Genomic DNA, 12,902 nt, shown 5'->3' on the forward strand with positions numbered 1-12,902 from the left:
TTTTGCAGGAAAGGGATGTATAATGAAAAATGTTATATATTTTGCATATTTTGATTTTGTGAGGTAAAATGATTTAATATTTCTAATTATCACTATCACTTTGTTTTATTGTAATTACATATATATTTGATATTATTAGGTTGAGTTGTTGATGATACAAATCTTGATTCTCTTATAGAAAAAATAATTTGTTCTTTTTTTTTTGCTTCTCTTTGTAGTTTTTTGAGAATTTTTTTCTTAATCTTGTAGTTTCTACCGACACTGATTGTATTTATTCACTTTGTAAATTTGAAGAATCGTATATTTTAAATATTTTTGCTTGATTAGTTAATTAATTTTATGTATGTTTGTTGGTATTATTGTATGGATTGTTTATAGTTCTCCTCTTAAACCACTGATGTAACAAGAGTTGATTGGTTCCTTATCAGATTAATTAGTTAATTGAAAAAACGCCAATATATCTTATTTCTGATTTCGTCTAACAATATCATCCTCCTCACTAGCTATAAAAATGTTATACAAATATATAATAAATATAAGTAATAAAAAAAGTAATATATCATATCTCAATATAAAGTAAATAAAATACTAAATATTAAATCCAAATATTATATAGCTAAGAATCAAATAAATCGATTCCTGTTATAGTTTCGTATCTCACAATCACATAACAATGATATGGTAAAAATACATAATTTTAACTTTGCATTATTTTTTATATTATTCATATATAATTATTATTTATCGGCCAAATGTTTCACAATTTTGAGAATTTAATCAACAAAAAATTAAATATTTTTTAATTTTATTTTAAAACATTCGTACGATTACTTTTTTTTTGATAATTTCAAAAAAAATTCTATTCCTTTTGACTAACTTTTTAATTCTGTGACCCTTTTTAAATTTATTTTTAATTAATTTTTCTCTTAATAGATATCTCTCCTATAATATAAAATAAGAGAAAAAGTATATATTGTTCAAAATAATAGTAATTATAAAAATAATGTTTATTATTAGAAGCATATTTGGAGACTTTTAATAATTTGAAATTTCTAAAATGAGGTAAAAAGAAAATTTGTCATATAATAAAATAAATCATAAAAATGGTGGAGGATTTTACTTGAACATATTTTTGTTATTAAAAAATATGTCACATTACCTTTTTTCTCTTATTTTTATATATTTATTTTTAATTTAATTTTTATCATAAACTCACATCTCTTCATCTTTCAAAACCTCTATACTTAATTAATACTTATTAGTAATACCTATAACTTCCAACTATATACCTTCATAACCCCAAATTACTTAATGTTTAAATTTGTGACATCTTAAAATCACATCAAAAAATATTTCTAACCAAATATATTTATGTTTAGCTTAATTGTCCTCTACTTTAATCTTGTAATGCAAAATCTATCGACAAAGACTTCTTTGTATAATTATTTTTACTTCTAATAAGAATGATACAAAATATGAAAATAAGATATATAAAAGAGAATAATTGATTTGTTTTTTTGCATGAAATTATAAGAGCAAGATCATTACTAAAAGTAAGACAAAAACAATTCTTGAAAACATTAAAATGTATTTGTAGATACGCTTAGCGGCGGGAGATAATCAAAATTATTATGAAGTTATTTTTAAATTTTAAATAAAATATGAATCATGAAAAATATAATATAAATTAATTAAGAGAATTTATTTAAACATTTTATTTAAATTAATAAAAAAGCTTAAGACAAGCTAACTTGATTATGTTAAGATTTGATGCTAGTTGTCACCGTTTTACAAAAACATATATAAATTAGTAAAAATACTAAAGACGAGCAAACTTCATTCTCTTAATTACGATGCTAATTGTTTATGTTTTCTTAATAGAATTAAATAAGCAAAGACTAAAAAATAAAAAAGAAAAAAAGAAAAAGGGAGACTAAAAATAGCGTTGAAATAAATTTTTTTAAAAAAATTAGAATTATAGAAGAAAATTTATCAAGGAAAAAATTAATACAGATAATCATTTCAAATATACTTATTACTTAACCATTCATCGTTAATACAGATAAATTATAAGAAAATATTATTTATCGTTAATAATTATAAATATTCATATTATTTGTGAACAGTTTTTTTATGTTTACTTTATTCAGAAAAAATTCAATACTCTAATTATAAGTTTTTAGTAGATATATAAGTTTTTTTTTAATCTTAACATAAAACCTTTTATCATTCATCTATAATTGTTCATTTATTACTTATTTTATTATGCATTTTAACAATAATATATTATTTTTATGTTATTTCTATATCACTAAAAATTATTTTACCGAACTAAAATCATGTATCACCCATTTTCTTTCAAAGAATCAATATACAGAGAACTTTATATCTTAGTATATAAATATTGAATTACTTTTTTAAGTCTTCAAATTATAGGTAGCTTATCTACTACGAATAATTTTTCATATTTCTAAGTCTGCTTTTGAATTTACTACTATTTTAATTCTTTTGATATTTTTTAAAAAATTTAACAGACTAAAAATCTCACTTTAAATTTTTAACAAAACATCAAAGTTAACCATATTTAATTTTGAGAACTCATTCAAATAGATAATGAAGTCATAAATTCTTAATTATATATTATAACTAACATAAAATAATAGGTACTATTAAACCAAAAAAAGTATAGATATTTGACCGTACAGGTATTTATTTTTTGATAAAATTAATTCATGTATTGAGTTAAAATAACAAAGCTAAATGATAAAATTTATTAACTAATCTATTTGAATTTAAAAATTAAATAAAAATGAAAACTTTTAAACACTGCGCGTAGCGCGACTGTAACGACCTGTTTAGTCGTTTTGAGCAGCAGATTTTATTTCTGGAAAAACAGGCTGAGATGACGGAACCCACGACGGACCTTCATGGGCACGACGGACCGTCGAGGGGTCTCGTTTTAAAACACTTAGAAATTCTGAAAATTGGGTACTGAAATCGACTCTCTGAACTTCGTAACGGAATGGCAGGACGGACCGTCACAGGTGTGACGGACCGTCACAGACTCTTCAGAGAAATTGAGTCTCTGAAGTCTGTGACGGAGCAGCAGGACGGACCGTCGCAGGCGCTACCGCCGATTTGTCAAGGGATTCTCTTCTATTGCTTCCCAACTGACGAACTTGACTAAGCAAAATGTTCCATTTGTATGGTCAGATGAGTGTGAGGAAAGCTTTCAGAAGCTCAAGACTCTGCTGACTACTGCACCAATTCTCACCTTGCCAGTGGAAGGTAAGAATTTCATTGTCTATTGTGATGCATCCTATTCGGGTTTGGGTGCAGTGCTAATGTAAGAGAAGAATGTGATTGCTTATGCTTCAAGACAATTAAAAGTGCATGAACGTAACTATCCAACTCATGATTTGGAATTGGTTGCGGTAGTGTTTGCATTAAAGCAATGGAGACACTATTTATATGGGGTTAAGTGTGAGGTCTACACGGATCATCGTAGGCTTCAGTATGTCTTTACTCAGAAAGATTTGAACTTGAGACAGAGAAGATGGATGGAGCTACTAAAGGACTACGATATCACTATCTTGTATCATCCAGGAAAAGCGAATGTTGTGGCAGATGCTTTAAGTAGAAAAGCGGGAAGCATGGGAAGTCTAGCTCACTTGCAAGTTTCTAGATGCCCATTGGCTAGAGAGGTTCAGATTCTGGCTAATGACCTTATGAGGTTAGAAGTAAATGAGAAGGGAGGATTTTTGGCTTGTGTGGAGGCAAGATCTTCCTTCCTTGACAAGATTAGGGGAAAGCAGTTTAATGATGAGAAATTGATCCGGATCCGAGAAAAAGTGTTGCAAGGAGAGGCTAAAGAAGCAACAATCGATGAGGAAGGTGTTTTGAGGATTAAGGGAAGGTTATGTGTACCCCGTGTCGATGATTTGATCAACACTATTCTGACAGAGGCTCATAGTTCAAGATATTCTATACATCCGGGTGCAACCAAGATGTACCGTGACCTAAAGCAACACTTTTGGTGGAGTAGAATGAAGCGTGATATTGTTGACTTTATCGCCAAATGTCCAAACTGTCAACAAGTAAAGTATGAATAACAGAGGCCCAGAGGAACACTTCAGAGAATGCCCATTCCTGAATGGAAGTGGGAAAGGATTGCGATGGATTTCATGGTTGGTCTTCCAAAGACATTGGGAAAGTTTGATTCTATTTGGGTAATTGTTGATAGGTTAACTAAGTCTGCTCACTTCATTCCGGTCAAGGTGACTTACAATGCAAAGAAGTTAGCCAAACTTTACATCTCGGAAGTGGTGCGATTGCATGGGGTTCCACTCTCCATTATATCAGATAGAGGTACGCAGTTTACTTCTAAGTTTTGGAAAACATTGCATGCGAAATTGGGTACTAGGTTGGACCTTAGTACTGCGTTCCATCCTCAGACCGATGGTCAGTCTGAGCGAACGATTCAAGTGTTGGAGGATATGCTTCGTGCATGTGTGATAGAATTTGATGGCCATTGGGACAACTTCTTACCCTTAGCGGAGTTTTCATACAATAATAGCTATCACTCAAGCATTGATATGGCTCCATTTGAAGCATTGTATGGTAGGAGATGTAGGTCTCCCATTGGGTGGTTTGATGCATTTGAGGTTAGACCTTGGGGTACTGACCTTTTGAGGGATTCATTAGAGAAAGTGAAATCTATTCAAGAAAAGCTTCTAGCGGCGCAAAGCCGGCAAAAAGAATATGCAGATCGAAAGGTTAGAGACTTAGAGTTCATGGAGGGTGAACAAGTCTTGTTGAAGGTTTCGCCCATGAAAGGGGTGATGCGGTTTGGTAAAATAGGTAAACTAAGCCCAAGGTATATTGGTCCCTTCGAAGTGCTTAAGCGAGTAGGGGAGGTGGCTTACGAATTAGCCTTGCCTCCAGGGCTGTCCGGAGTACATCCGGTATTTCATGTGTCTATGTTGAAAAGATACCATGGGGATGGAAACTACATTATCCGTTGGGATTCAGTTTTGCTTGACGAAAATTTGTCTTATGAGGAGGATCCTGTTGCTATTTTAGATAGAGAAGTTCGCAAGTTGAGTTCAAGGGAGATTGCATCCATCAAGGTGCAATGGAAGAATTGGCCGGTTGAAGAAGCCACTTGGGAGAAGGAGGACGATATGCAAGAAAGATACCCACATCTGTTTAAAGATTCAGGTACTCCCCCTCGCCCTTGTTTTCTTCTTGATCATTCGAGGACGAACGATGGGTAAATTGGTATCTATTGTAACGACCTGTTTAGTCGTTTTGAGCAGCAGATTTTATTTCTGGAAAAACAGGCTGAGATGACGGAACCCACGATGGACTGTCATGGGCACGACGAACCGTCGAGGGGTCTCGTTTTAAAACACTTAGAAATTCTAAAAATTGGGTACTGAAATCGACTCTCTGAACTTCGTAACGGAATGGCAGGACGGACCGTCACAGGTGTGACGGACCGTCACAGACTCTTCAGAGAAATTGAGTCTCTGAAGTCTGTGACGGAGCAGCAGGACGGACCGTCGCAGGCGCGACGGGCCGTCACAGGCGCGACGGGCCGTCACAGGCTGCGTAATCCCAGGCGAGGTCGGATTTCTTTAAAAGTTTTAAGGGACGTTTTGGACTATTCCTGCTATAATTATAAATTTAGTGGGTTAATGTTAATAGTCTAATTACTTGGGGGTCAAAAGAGGTAACCTTAAGTTAATTAGTGGGTTATTATTGCCATCTTTTATTCTTAATTATATACTAATTAGGATAAAAGAAAGAGGGTTTGAATAAAGAAAATAGAAAGAACAAAGAGAAGGAAAGAGAAACGATAGAGAGAGGATCGAACGAGAGGAAAAACACAAAGCTTGGGAAATCGCTTGCTTGATCACGAATCTTCGGTGGAGGTAGGTTATGGTTTTTATGCTATTCGTAGTAAACTCTTAATAGCAAATGATATGTATTGGGTAGTGTTGTAAACCCTTCTATATGTTTAATTGTATGCTTGCATGAATGTGATTATATAATTGTGATGAAATAAGCATGATGAAGCTATTGAATCCTAAATCTTGAAAAGAAACCCTAATCTACTTTGTTAATGATGATGCCTTGGTATAAAAGAAGGCTTGATGAACGATAGTAGTGAGATTAGGGGATCGGGTGCCACGTTCCGGTACCAGGATAGTATATGAGGATCGGAGTGTCACGTTCCGACACCAGGATAGTATATGAGGATCGGAGTGTCACGTTCCGGCACCAGGATAGTATATGGATCGGGTGCCACGTTCCGGTACCAGGATAGTATATGAGGATCGGAGTGTCACGTTCCGACACCAGGATAGTATATGGATCGGGTGCCACGTTCCGGTACCAGGATAGAATATGGATCGAGTGTCACGTTCCGACACCAGGATAGAATGAGGATCGGAGTGTCACGTTTCGACACCAGGATAGTATATGAGGAGCGGAGTGTCACGTATCGACACGAGATGAATAAAGATAATGAATCTTGAAAGATATTAATATACTCAATCTAATGAACCTAATTCCCAAATGAGTATGATGAGGAGGCGTGAGTCCTCATTGATGTGCTTGGTGTTGTAACCAAGGGTTATGGTAACTGTAAATGCTGCATGCTAAGGATATTAGTTGATTTTATGATGCTATCTGATATATACTGTTTTCTATTTTGAGTTGGCCGATGATACCTACTCAGTACTTGTGTTTGTACTGACCCCTACTTTTATTGTTTTCTTCTTGTTATTTGTGGAGTGCAGCAAACGTACCGTCGTCTTCAACTCAACCGCAACTCTAGCCAGTCTTCATTACTCCGGATTTCAGGGTGAGCTAAAGCTTCTAGCTTGGACTGGATCTTCTTCTTCATGTCTGGATGCCTTGAAGTTCCGGCATGGACTAGCTTTTACTTGTTTTAGCTTTTAGAATACTCTTAGTTTAGTCATTTGATCATAAATGTTCTTGTGATGATGACTTCCAGATTTTGGGGAATAATAGATGTTGAATTTTAGAAGTTAATGAATTGGTTTTATTAAATGAGTTTAAGTCTTCCGCATTATTTACTGTTGATATTATATTGAAATGTTAAGGTTTAGATTGGTTGGTTCGCTCACACAGGAGGGTAAGTGTGGGTGCCAGTCATGGCCCGATTTTGGGTCGTGACAAACTTGGTATCAGAGCATTAGGTTCGTTGGTCTCATCACACAAGAACGAGTCTAGTAGAGTCTTAAGGAACGGTAGGGGGACGCCTTTACTTTTCTTTGAGAGGCTTTAGGAAAATTCTATTTTTTCTTTCTTTCATGCTATTACTTGGATCCAATTGGTATCTAGGTGATACAAATTGGTATCTGACCATCTTCACTCTATTTCGCAGATGGTTAGAACTAGAGCAACAACCGCGCCAACATCAACATCGGTAAGACAAGAAGCGTCTGAGCCAGCCACTGGGGCTGTAGCTCGAGGAAGAGTAGCGGCAAGAGGCCGTGGTAGAGGTCGTGGGAGGACGTCCTCTAGAGGAAGAGGACGAGCACCTAACCCATCTGATACTAGGGCGGTGACTCCTCCACCGACTGAGGAAGTAGTAATAGAAGGGGAGGAAGGGGAAACTGAACAAGTGCAAAATGAGGGATTGCCACCCCAACCTACCCCAGAGATGATCAATCAGGTTCTCGCTTATCTTAGTGGGTTGTCTGATTAGGGTCAGGCCCCTCCAGTGTTTTCTGCACCAACACCTCCGGTTTCAGAGGTACAACATGCGCCACTATGGCTCCTCGTATGGATGCCTCATTGGACATAGGCACGTTTCCACGTCTGACTACTGGGCCTATAATGACAAATGATCAGCATGAACTTTTCAGTAAGTTCTTGAAATTGAAACCCTCAATCTTCAAGGGTGCTGAATCTGAGGATGCTTACGATTTTCTGGTTGACTGTCATGAGCTACTACACAAGATGGGTATAGTAGAACGGTTTGGTGTTGAGTTCGTGAGTTATCAGTTTCAAGGGAACGCCAAAATGTGGTGGCGGTCACATATTGAGTGTCAACCAACAGAGGCACCACCTATGACTTGGGCCTCATTCTCTAGCTTGTTTATGGAGAAGTATATTCCCCGGACTTTGAGGGATAGGAAAAGAGATGAATTCTTGAGCCTAGAGAAAGGTAGGATGTCGGTTACTGCATATGAGGTTAAGTTTCGTGCACTTTCCAGATATGCCACTCAGCTTTGTTTCAGTCCACAAGAGCGGATTCGCCGTTTTGTAAAGGGGTTGAGGTCAGAATTGCGGATTTCAGCCTTATAGGTAGCGGCTACAGCAAAATCCTTCCAAGAAGTGGTAGATTTCGTGATAAAGGTAGAGGGGGTGAAGCCAGATGACTTCACCATGGCAACTCCATCAAAAAGGTTTTGAAAGGGAGGTGAGTTTAATGGCTCTTACTCTAGAGGACAAGGTTCAGGAGGTTACTCAGTCCGACCAATTCAGTCTTCACTACAGACTGTAGTTGGGGGTCCACCTCAGACCGGTCAACACTTCTCTGAGAGACCTATGCTTGAATCCAGAGAGTGTTATGGATGTGGGGAGACTGGACACATCAAGAGGTATTGTCCAAAACAGAGTTACAGACCTCCAAATGTTAGAGCTAGAGGTGGTTATGAAAGAGGCCGTCATTCTGGAGGACGTGGTAGTCGAGGTAATGGTGGTCACCAAAACGGTCGGGGTGATGGGAAAACTGGAGCCACTACATCACAACATGGTAGGGGCAACGGACAGACAGGTGAGAGGGCCCATTGTTACGCTTTCCCGGGGAGATCTGAGGCGAAGACATCTGATGCTGTTATCACAGGTAACCTTTCGGTTTGTGATTGCATGGCTTCTGTATTGTTTGATCCTGGATCCACATTTTCTTATGTATCTTCTTCATTTGCTAATGGTCTAAATTTACCTTGTGAATTACTTGACATGCCTATTCGTGTTTCTACTCCGGTGGGTGAGTCTGTGATAGTTGAAAAAGTATATAGGTCTTGTTTGGTAACTTTTGTGGGGAGTAACACTTATGTAGACTTGGTTATCTTAGAAATGGTTGATTTTGATGTAATTCTGGGTATGACTTGTCTTTCTCCGAATTTTGCGATCTTGGATTGTAATGCTAAAACTGTGACGTTAGCCAAGCCTGGGACAGATCCGTTAGTGTGGGAGGGCGACTACACTTCCAATCCGGTTCGTATCATCTCTTTTCTTCGTGCTAAGAAAATGGTTAGTAAAGGGTGTTTAGCCTTCTTGGCACATCTCAAGGATGACACTACTCAAGTACCCTCGATTGAGTCGGTTTCGATAGTCCGTGAGTTTTTGGATGTGTTCCCTGCAGATCTTCCTGGTATGCCACCAGATAGGGATATTGACTTCTGCATCGATCTTGAACCGGGAACTCGCCCCATTTCTATACCCCCTTATAGAATGGCTCCCGCGGAGTTAAGAGAGTTAAAGGCCCAACTTCAAGAGTTGTTGAGCAAAGGCTTCATTAGACCAAGTGCATCTCCTTGGGGTGCTCCAGTTTTGTTTGTGAAGAAGAAGGATGGGAGTTCTCGGATGTGCATAGACTACCGGCAGTTGAACAAGGTAACTATTAAGAACAAGTATCCTCTTCCTCGCATTGATGACTTGTTCGATCAGTTACAAGGTGCTTGTGTCTTCTCTAAGATTGACTTGAGATCCGGTTATCATCAATTGAAAATACGGGCAACGGATGTGCCAAAGACTGCTTTTCGAACGAGGTATGGGCATTACGAATTTGTAGTGATTTCTTTTGGTCTTATGAATGCCCCTGCTGCGTTCATGAGCTTGATGAACGGGATTTTAAGCCATATTTGGATCTCTTTGTGATCGTATTTATTGACGATATACTGATATACTCTAAAAGCAAGGAGGAACATGAGGAGCATTTGAGAATGGTATTGGAAATGTTGAGGGAGAAAAAGCTTTATGCCAAGTTCTCTAAGCGTGAGTTTTGGCTAGATGCAGTGTCCTTCTTGGGGCACGTGGTTTCTAAGGATGGAGTGATGGTGGATCCTTCTAAGATTGAGACAGTGAAGAATTGGGTAAGACCTACTAATGTGTCAGAAATAAGGAGCTTTGTTGGGTTATCTAGCTACTACCGCCGATTTGTCAAGGGATTCTCTTCTATTGCTTCCCAACTGACGAACTTGACTAAGCAAAATGTTCCATTTGTATGGTCAGATGAGTGTGAGGAAAGCTTTCAGAAGCTCAAGACTCTGCTGACATTGCGATGGATTTCATGGTTGGTCTTCCAAAGACATTGGGAAAGTTTGATTCTATTTGGGTAATTGTTGATAGGTTAACTAAGTCTGCTCACTTTATTCCGGTCAAGGTGACTTACAATGCAGAGAAGTTAGCCAAACTTTACATCTCGGAAGTGGTGCGATTGCATGGGGTTCCACTCTCCATTATATCAGATAGAGGTACGCAGTTTACTTCTAAGTTTTGGAAAACATTGCATGCGGAATTAGGTACCAGGTTGGACCTTAGTACTGCGTTCCATCCTCAGACCGATGGTTAGTCTGAGCGAACGATTCAAGTGTTGGAGGATATGCTTCGTGCATGTGTGATAGAATTTGGTGGCCATTGGGACAACTTCTTACCCTTAGCGGAGTTTTCATACCCTTAGCGGAGTTTTCATCTCTTTTCTTCGTGCTAAGAAAATGGTTAGTAAAGGGTGTTTATCCTTCTTGGCACATCTCAAGGATGACACTACTCAAGTACCCTCGATTGAGTCGGTTTCGATAGTCTGTGAGTTTTTGGATGTGTTCCCTACAGATCTTCTTGGTATGCCACCAGATAGGGATATTGCTTGTTTGAGTCAACTATTGTTCTCTAGCTGTTTGTAAAAATTCTCCAAAGAAGCAGCCTCTTTAGCTTTAAATTCTCTAATGTAGCTTCCTTTTTTTAAAAAAAAAAAATTATCTGAAAAGCTAATAAATTGATGTTTTCAGTCCATGAGAAAGATTAGGAAAGAACGTTTAACACGAGTCTTAATCTTGCCTAAAAACGTCATGAATAACAAATTAGCCTCTTATTTCTACTGAGAAGTGGCATTTATCAGTTGTTAGGACCCTGTTGTGGGACATAAATCTATTGCCTTGCAAATAAATGTTCTCTACCGTAATTTTCATTTTTCGCTTCTTAATTGCGAGTTGTTGTATGTTTGCTTCATTGGGACTTATGGAGGGACTGTTTAGTCAATTTTCTGCGCTAACTTTTTGTGGGTTAGTAGATCCAAAGCCTATTACAATATGTGTTCTTGACTTGTATGTGTATACATAGTTTTTTCCCCTTTTGGATTTATGAATGCTCTGCTTATAAAATGATGTATGGTTTTTGTAGACTGTTGTTGTTTTTTTCTTTAATAAATTTTTATGTCACCAGCCAACTATCAACTGCAATTGGAAGTGTTCTTTGTGAAATTCTCAAACTTGGCTTTGAACAATTTTCACCTACCAATTTTCAATGATGAAACATTCACTTCCTTCTGAACAACGTTCAACAAGAATATGCATAATGTACGCCACAGCTAATCATACTTCATTCTTACTACATACTATGTCCACAAATTAAAACACTTCTCTCAACTACAACGTGACAACAAGATGACTGCCACCATCATCTGTTTTGCAATCTGTGGAGATGAAAAACTTCATAAAAATGTAGTGCTTGGAGAATCGGGGGAATCTCCTGTCGATGAGAGAATGTAATGAAGTCGATGGATGACAGCACAACAAAATGGGCCCCCCACAACTCGTGGAGTAATGAAAGCAGAAAAAAGAATTGTAATGACTAAACTATCCTTAGCTAATAAAAAAATTACAGGCAAGGAGCTTCCCACTCTTCTAATATAGTTAAATAAAATGTGAACAAAATTTATATGTAATATTGATATTAGTAATTAGTTATGCTTTGATTATTTCTTATGCACTGGTTAATTTAGTTTACTAAAAATAATAAGCGTTGAATAATTTTTAAAACAGATATTCATTTATAAAAATACCTTTCATAAATATGATAAAAAAAATATGTGAAAAATATTTTTTAAGGGAGATTGTGTCTAACCCTTCCATGCTAATATCATCATTTTAAAGGGAATTGGTAATTGTGCTTGTACTTTACATGCATTGAAAATCATTTCACGCTAATGGCAAGATTTGTCATGTATTAGTTATATCACATAATATCTAATAGAGTGTTGTTTGAAACAAATTTTCTTAAGCATTTTAACTGTAAGCAAAATAAATAAATAAAAAAAATGTGATTTTATTAATGAATCGTGATGAGTACAATTCTGTTGTTCTCCTGATTCTCTCTTTTAAGTTTCTTCGTGATTCGAGCCCTTCACTGGCGTATTTATCAAATTGTTGGATGATGTAGACCTCCTTGAGACGTTGTTGATCTTCGAGACGTAGGAAAGCGATTCGTGGTTTCATGTCGATCTTCGAAAAGATTTTCATTAATCTCTCCTTCGAATAGTTATGTAGTTGATGGCGTAACTTTCTCCAATTGCAGACTGTTTGTGGAAGAATTTTCTTGATGCCCCTAGAATGTTATGTTCATCCCCTATTTATAGTCGTAGGGGGTGGGCAATGTTGCCCGTGATTGACCAAAGAATTTCATTTTAACACTTTACAGATTGTGATTGGTTCTTGAATTTGACTGAAACTCCGACCTCATTTGGACATGTGGCCTCACCTTGTTGGTCTTGGATGCCTAGTCACTGTGACACGTAGCATGAGTTTGAGCTTCAAGGTGAAATGAACCTTGGATTTGAATTGAATAAGATTGACTTATTTATTGGT

This window comes from Solanum lycopersicum, chromosome 5 (genome assembly GCF_036512215.1).
Source record: "Solanum lycopersicum chromosome 5, SLM_r2.1".
NCBI lineage: Eukaryota > Viridiplantae > Streptophyta > Magnoliopsida > Solanales > Solanaceae > Solanum > Solanum lycopersicum.